We start from the raw sequence: 7,748 nt of genomic DNA on the forward strand, positions 1-7,748 counted from the left end.
TCGAGGTATGAACTATCGTTTGTAAATATTGCTACCCTTAACGCTTAATGCTTAACAACAAAATAAGTTTTAAATGTGCAACCATGTTCTGATCCTATAATGCATTGTTAGACATTATGGCCTCTATTATAATTCTAGATTTTAATAAACAATTTTCGTAAATCTGTTGTAACGTGTGATTGAAGATAATTCTGACATATACTGTAAATATCTGTCTCATAATATATACACTGCCTTCCGCCATTGTACGAACGTCAACAGGGAAACGACATAACTCATTTTTGAATGCCTGAAATAGGCATATTGTCAAAAGTGTTGCCACCGAAAAGTGGTAGGCTATAAGCCACAACATGCAGTGATATTAAATCGGAAAAGACAATTATTGGCTGCAATGTCAATTTGCCTAGGCCCACACATTACACATTTTAGTCAAAATGATCTCCTTTTTACCGATGTTAAGCTCTCCTTGCTGCAGTTGCGTCGCTGATAGTTGTCATCGACAATCTGAGTCAACCAGGTAAAATACCGCATGACTAAATGAAGCGCCATTTTACTCTAAATCACGGACAAATTATACGTCAAGACGTACACCGCTATAACTAAGCACAGAATGGCGCAATGTATCATAAGTTTGCATGAACTTTTACTTTGCGACCACCGAGTCATCGCAAGATTCTCATCGCTAGCTAAAACTTTGCGATTGGTGTTCTCATTGCAAAGTTTGAGTGAAATCGCTATCCAAAATCCGTAGCTAAGTTGCGATCGATTTTGGATTTAGCGATAGATTTCGGCGTTTGCGATGATCGCAAAGCATTAGTGAAATCGGCCCCTGGATCTCGCCAATCCAGAAATCAGAGAAACAGAGCGCCCGCTACGTTCGTTCTTTTTGCCGTGCATAGATCGGAACGTTGATTATCGTCTTCTGAAGAGAGAGAACAAAAAATCTCCAGAAGACGATCAGAGCATACTTTTTTTTTTTTTTTTTTAAGTGTAAGCAGAACAGAACATACAAACCAAAACCAGAGCATACTGATCGAAACGTAGACTTGAATTCAAGTCTAGACTTGAAATCAAGACTTTGAATGTGACGTCACGCAACGCGGGAACCTGCGCCTGCGCGCCGAGGCCTGGGTATTGAACAAGATGGCGACTGAGAGAAAATAAGCGAAAAGAGGTAAGAGCATTAGTTTCTTTAAAATTGATATACTTGTATCAGTCTTTATAATATTAAAACATATTTAACTCAGACGTTTTGTTTTCAAGCTGCAATTGTGCCATGTTTTATATGTAAAAGTTGCCTACAAAAATCGAAAACTTTCCATTTCTGATACATTCTCCGCTAGCATGCCTGGGGGAAGAAAACAGTCGTGAAGCCCGCCCGCGCGCGGCTGGTGTTGACATGTGAACGAGTACATCCCTGTGTCGATAAAAAACAACTGAGTTAAATCCGTGGAAGGTAGTACCGAAATCATTATTAAGGAAACTTTTCCAGAGTTATTACCTTTCTAAAGTTGTAAAGGGATAACTTTCCGTATGGCGCCACCACTTTTTCACTCATTTTTTCAAAAAGGGATATATCAATCAGGTAAATTAGATACTATATTATTTTATTTCGAATGAAAAAGTGGTGGCGCCATACGGAAACTTTTCCTTGTAAAGGGGTGATGTGGTGGCTGGTTATTTGGAGGGAGGGGTCATAATAAGTGGGGGGCAAAATATATAAATTTAGAAATAATGTCTATCCAATTAAAATTAGGTTTTATTAGATCAAATGAGATAGGCCTATTGCTTTTGATATCAATGATTGAAATGTAAAAACATTTCCTGAGAACAATTTAACATATCCAAACACAGCAGTGACCAGGTAAAACACAAAAACATAATCAGTATATCACAACAATAAGCCGATTCACTATTACAACTGCGCATGTCCGTTACTGCTGACAACGCAATTTGTTTATCTCCCGTGACCTTTTGACAATACCCGGGTTTATTGTCAAAAGGTCACGGGAGATAAACAAATTGCGTTGTCGGCAGTAACGGACATGCGCGGCTGCAATAGCGAATAGGCTTATAGGGTTAAATAACTCAACAGGTATTGTTGGAATGCAGATAACTTCCAAAATAAATGAACATTTAATTTATCATCAGAAACCATTGACTGTAGAGTTTAAAACAAATCACCGAAATAGTGTATGTTGTATTTTGAACATATTTTCTTGAAGAAATACAACAATTCAACACTTCATGATTTGTTTTACTGCAACAAGCAAACAAAAACAAATTACAAATAAAGTAAAATAGTAAAATGAATGGTAGGTTTTGAAGTTTACGACATTCAATGGGTTCTTCCTAGAATTTTTTATATAAAAGATTTAGTGAAAGTTAACAATATTATATGTAAATCAATAAAGATAAAAACAAGTAAAGTAAAAACAACTCAAAAATTAGACAACCAACCTATCAGTTACCCAAATCAACGAAAAAAAACCTGAAAAAACCCAAGGTATTGAAGTTGAATTAAAAGTGTAAGAAAAGTTTCCGAATGGCGCCACCACTTTTTCATTCGATACGAAATAATATACATGTAGTATCTAATTTACCTCAATGAGATATCCCTTTTTGTAAAAATGTGTGAAAAAGTGGTGGCGCCATACAGAAAATTATCCAAAGTGTATAATTTGAGGGAATGTATAAACAAAAATACTTTATGTATAAACAAGTAAATAAAAAACGGGTAAGAAATTTAAATTGAGTAAAGAACCATTTTTTTACCCCCATATATTGAAGAATAAACAAGTGAATAAAATGCAAAATTAAATTAAATTAATTTTAGTTAGCCAGAAAGGACGTCACTAATCAAGCATACCTGTGTTTTAACACATTGTTATTGAATCCCTAACCCATAATATTTGTTTACAGTAACATCATTACAAAATTACTGGCACAGAGCATGAATGCTATGATTTATTTACTTATTTTGTGCCAAATACCTGAAAAATCCCCTCTATTTGTTGCTTTAAGTAAAAATTAAATAGGAAGGGCAAAAGTTAGAGGATGGCGTCATGTGCAAAGGGTTTGTGGCAGTGTCATGGCCGAGCGGTTAAGAGCACCGGATTCAAGCACTGGTTCTGATCCCGGTCGTGACACTAGCTACATAAAATTTGGGAGGTAGTGCTTTCTGCTCTACTGGCCAGGCTTCGAATTGATGATACCCAAGCCTACATTCGTATGCACTGTGAAAGGGATAACCCTGTTTCAGCCCTAGGAGTAGGTGGCAACAGCCTCTGGAAAATATAATTGTAGCCCACACCTTGAAGTGGCCTTAGGGCCTTGTGTGTCAGGCAAAAAAAAAAAAAAAAAAAAAGTCTTATGTTTTTCAAAACAACGCCTCACTGCATCTTTAATTTAAACTGATCATAATACATAAATCGTTCAATTCTGTTAATTATTTAAATCGTTACCCAAAAGAAAAAAATTATACAAATTTGTGCGAATATTTCAAAAACTGCTTAAAGACAGTGGACACTAGGCCTGGGCGAATTATTCGAATATCCGGTTAATGGCGAATAGGTTTTCCTATCCGTAACCGCGAATGCCTTTTTTTCTTAACCGGATATCCGCATAGGGCGCGAATACCTATTTATAAACCGGATAGTTCTGTAATTACAACCAAGTAATCGGATATTCTTTAATATCCGAATATCTGTCGGGCGACAACTGATATGAATGTAATTTTCTTATGAAACTTCTATTAAGACAGCATAAAACAGCATATAACTTAAGTATTTAACTATGCTCACCTCCGTGAAGAGTTAAAACAATGACATTTCCGACGTATTTTGTTCAAAGATTACAAAAGTTTTCCTTCACGTAGAGTCAATCACGATCAAAAGAAAAAGCAAATCGCCATCTTTAAATTAGATCCGGTCATTTTTATGAATGAACCGAGTGAAAGTCTAAAAGTAATATCAATCCGCCCATAAGATCTCATTCACAAACGAACAGCGCCCTCTAGCGGCCCAAAAAATAAAATTATTATTATTATTTTTTTTTTAATAGCGCCCTCTAGCGGCGAAAAAACTATTCGAATATCCGGTTAATTTCGGATAGTTCGCCAGCGGTATCCGAATAACAAAATTTCACTATTCGCCCAGCACTAGTGGACACTATTGGTAATTGTCAAAGACTAGCCTTCATAGTTGATGTATCTTAACATATGCATAGAATAACAAACCTGTAAAAATTTGAGCTCAATCGGTCGTCGAATTTGCGAGATAATCATGTGCTTTCTGACGCTTGATTTCGAGACCTCAAGTTCTAAACTTGAGGTCTCGAAATCAAATTAGTGGAAAGTTACTTCTTTCTCAAAAACTATGTCACTTCAGAGGGAGCTGTTACAATGTTTTATACCGTCCATCTCTCCCAATTACTCGTAATCAAGAAAGGTTTTATGATGATAAATATTTTGAGTAATTACCAATAGTGTCCACTGCCTTGAAGTGTGAAACTGTGTAGAAAGGGTCTCATCATTTAGATTTGGGTTTTGTAACAAATTCTCTGGTCCAGTAAAGGTTTTGACCTACAACCCATGCAGTCTTATTTTTTTTTCTCCACCAATTTCGAGCCCTGTGGGGCATTGCCAAAAAGGCCTACACAACCATTTATGGCACCGATTCAATTGTCCATGTAGGAGTCACACTGTTTGAAAATCTGTACCTGGTCACTAGAGTGGTAGCACATCGTTGGCACTTTGTGAGCTTCTTCTCACTAATCAGGCGTACCATTTTGCATTCGTGGTGGAGCAACTGTATCAGGAAATACATGTTGGGAAGGTACCCCCTCCCCCTCGTCTTTCTGTTCAGTCTGTTGTACCATCTGTAGCATCTGTATAGATCCCTGTGTTTACAAGTTAACATGCAAGATTGTGTGTCAAAGTTTAAAGTTCAGAGGTCAATAAAAGAACAAAGCATCTTCCCTTGGATTCACATTGCAACTTAACAATACTTGTGGAAGTGTCGTAGCCGAGCGGTTAAGAGCACCGAATTCAAACGCCGGTGTTTCTAAACAGCAGAGGGTTGGTTCCAATCCCCAGCCGTGACACTTGTGTCCTTAAGCAAGACACAACCATTGCTTCGTCCTTTGGATGGGACGTAAAATCGTTGGTCTCATGTGTAGTGTTTCGCATGTTAACAAAATAAACCAGTGCACATATCAAAAAGAGAAGGGGTTTGCCACTGTGTTCCTGGCTGTGGCTGCTGTATACGCCGTAGCACCTTGTAAACCCTGAAAAGTGCTACATATGTAATTGGGTCTCAGAATTCATCACTGCAATTACCTATTTTTCTAAAATTTTGTAATACACTCAGCGCCTTGAGTACCTTTTTATTTGGTAGATACGTGCGCTTCAATATTATTATGATTTTTATAATTATTATCTTATTTAACAGGTGATGCATGTTCTTGAACACCTACTTATTGTACAAACACAAACTACTTATGACAAACACTCGAGCTGGGAAACAGCAACGCATGTACCTGTGAGTGTAGGCTAAATGTTAAGTTCACAAATGCATAAATAACTAAGTTTTTGTCTCATTTTCCTTTCTTCCAGATTGACTTTTCAACATTCTTCGTGACACACTGAGCACCATAAGGTCACTGACTCAACAAACAAGCAACATGTGACAGCAAGTTGAAGATGTATAGAAGCATCACGACAATGTACTCTTTGGCACTATTGGACTCGGATAAATTCCGAACATCTACTGCTACGTGTGAACTGATCAAACCATGGAGGATTGCATCAAGTGGTAGATTCTCGATGATGGCCAAAATGAACTGGTCTTAACACAAACCCAGAAGGTAATCAATGATACTGCAATTAAACACAATTGAACTCATGTACAGCTCATGTAGAGAGAGGTTTCCTGCTCTAAATACTATCAGTCAATTGAGAATACTCATACACTTGAATCAGTGCTTATAACGTTTAAACCTGTACTGCAACGATGTGTGTTTAAAAAACCTGGAGTCACACTTCAGTTTGCTTTAACAAGAGAGCTCCAATCACTGCCCTGCACTCACATTACAAGACCCTGTCAGTATAAGGAGTTTTACAATATGCTTAACTTTCAACTCAAAGTGCTGAGTAGGGGTGATTATTTCACATCGTCCTAACTTATGACTATAGTCCTAGGAGATATAACAAATGTGTGGCTAGTTGAGACGAGTAACTCCAGAAAGCCCGACTAACTTATATAGTTTAGTTTGTTGCAAAGTATTCTGTATCTACGTGCATGTAAGAGACTGAATAGAGTAGAGTTTTGTAGAGTTGCGATTTAATACTAGAAGTGCCTTGCAAGAATTGCTCATTGATAAACCACATGCCAGGAGACAGTGAAAAGGTGCTTGTTTGGGAGTCAAATAGTAAACATTTACAGAGTTGTGTTCCAATTCTGAAAAGCTCTGCAAAATGGCTCAAATGCTAGACCATGAGTATTAATAACAGATATTTGCACCAAAACATGTTTCACTTGATCAGGCTCTAAAACACAGGCAACGTTTAACTCAACTTCCAAAACATGAAACAAACAGTTAATTTTAAAAGGAAACATCCCACTAAATCTGTCCTTTGCAGATGCTTTAAAATGCTCTTTTGCCAAAATTTGGACAAGTACAATTTTATCTATTCAGAAGAACAGTACACAACAAGTGACCTTAAAAATAATAGAAACGACAAGTTACCACTGATTTCAGTGCTCTGAGAGCTTTTTGAAATATTCTTTTTTATTTTGGCCCTTAAAAAGTGTACATATATGTGTATATTATTCTCCATGTATCGACCACTGCTAACTGAATGTGTTTTCTTGTGTTTTAAATGCAGAATCAGGTAATCAAGAAAGATGCACTGCTTGAGGAGATTAACATTGATTCTACAAGGAGTTTCTGAACAGTGAAACACCATCAACCCATGGTGCAAGATTCTACGACAAGCTGGAGGAGACCGACATTGCAGCAGTGACTTTGTGAACAATTTGGACTTGAACAAAACCCAAACTTACCGTTGGCTTTGAGATACAGCTCTTATGCTACATCTCTGAACAGTGAGACATCATCAACCCATGGTGCATTATTCTACGCCAAGCTGGAGGAGACGGACATTGCAGCAAAGACTCTGTGGACAATGTGGACTTGAATTAAACCCACACTCACTGTTGGCTTTGAGATGTAGCTTTAATGCTACATCTCTGAACAGCGAGACATCAACAACTCATGGTACGAGATTCTACGCCAAGCTGGAGGAGATCGACAATGCAGCAATGACTCTGTGAACATTTTTGACTTGAACTAAACCATAACTCACTGTTGGCTTTGAGATGCAGCTCAAACGCTACATCTCAAAGCCTGGATTGGAGACAGAATTCCTGAAGACTCTTTGAACTCTTGAGATACATTGTACAAATGAGATGAGAAGGATACATCAGTGTGGCAAGGCTGGAGGACATTTATGAGCCCACTTTGAAACCTCAACGTGATCAACATACAAGGACTAGAGCGTTTGTATAGTATCTAGAAACAAAAGAAGCAATATGTCTATATTCAAAAGTAACAATCACTAGAGTAGCCTGGAGAACACTTCCAGTATTCGCTTTTGTAATTATCGTCACCGTTTTCATGAACAGACAAATTTGAAAACTTACAGATTTTGATGTTTTTGGTTAGACACCAACATTTTCCGCTAGCTT

At 37.5% G+C, this 7,748-nt stretch overlaps 1 long non-coding RNA gene across 1 annotated transcript; it reads left to right on the forward strand.

Moving 5' to 3' along the window:
• Positions 1-1,137: 1,137 nt before the first annotated feature.
• Positions 1,138-7,234, forward strand: LOC139947620 (uncharacterized). The gene is made up of 3 exons (XR_011787376.1): positions 1,138-1,174; positions 5,615-5,865; positions 6,887-7,234. It is a non-coding gene; the product is annotated as an uncharacterized lncRNA (long non-coding RNA).
• The last annotated feature ends 514 nt before the right edge of the window (positions 7,235-7,748 follow it).

The sequence above is a fragment of the Asterias amurensis genome, chromosome 14 (assembly GCF_032118995.1).
Source record: "Asterias amurensis chromosome 14, ASM3211899v1".
In the NCBI taxonomy this organism is placed as follows: Eukaryota; Metazoa; Echinodermata; class Asteroidea; order Forcipulatida; family Asteriidae; genus Asterias; species Asterias amurensis.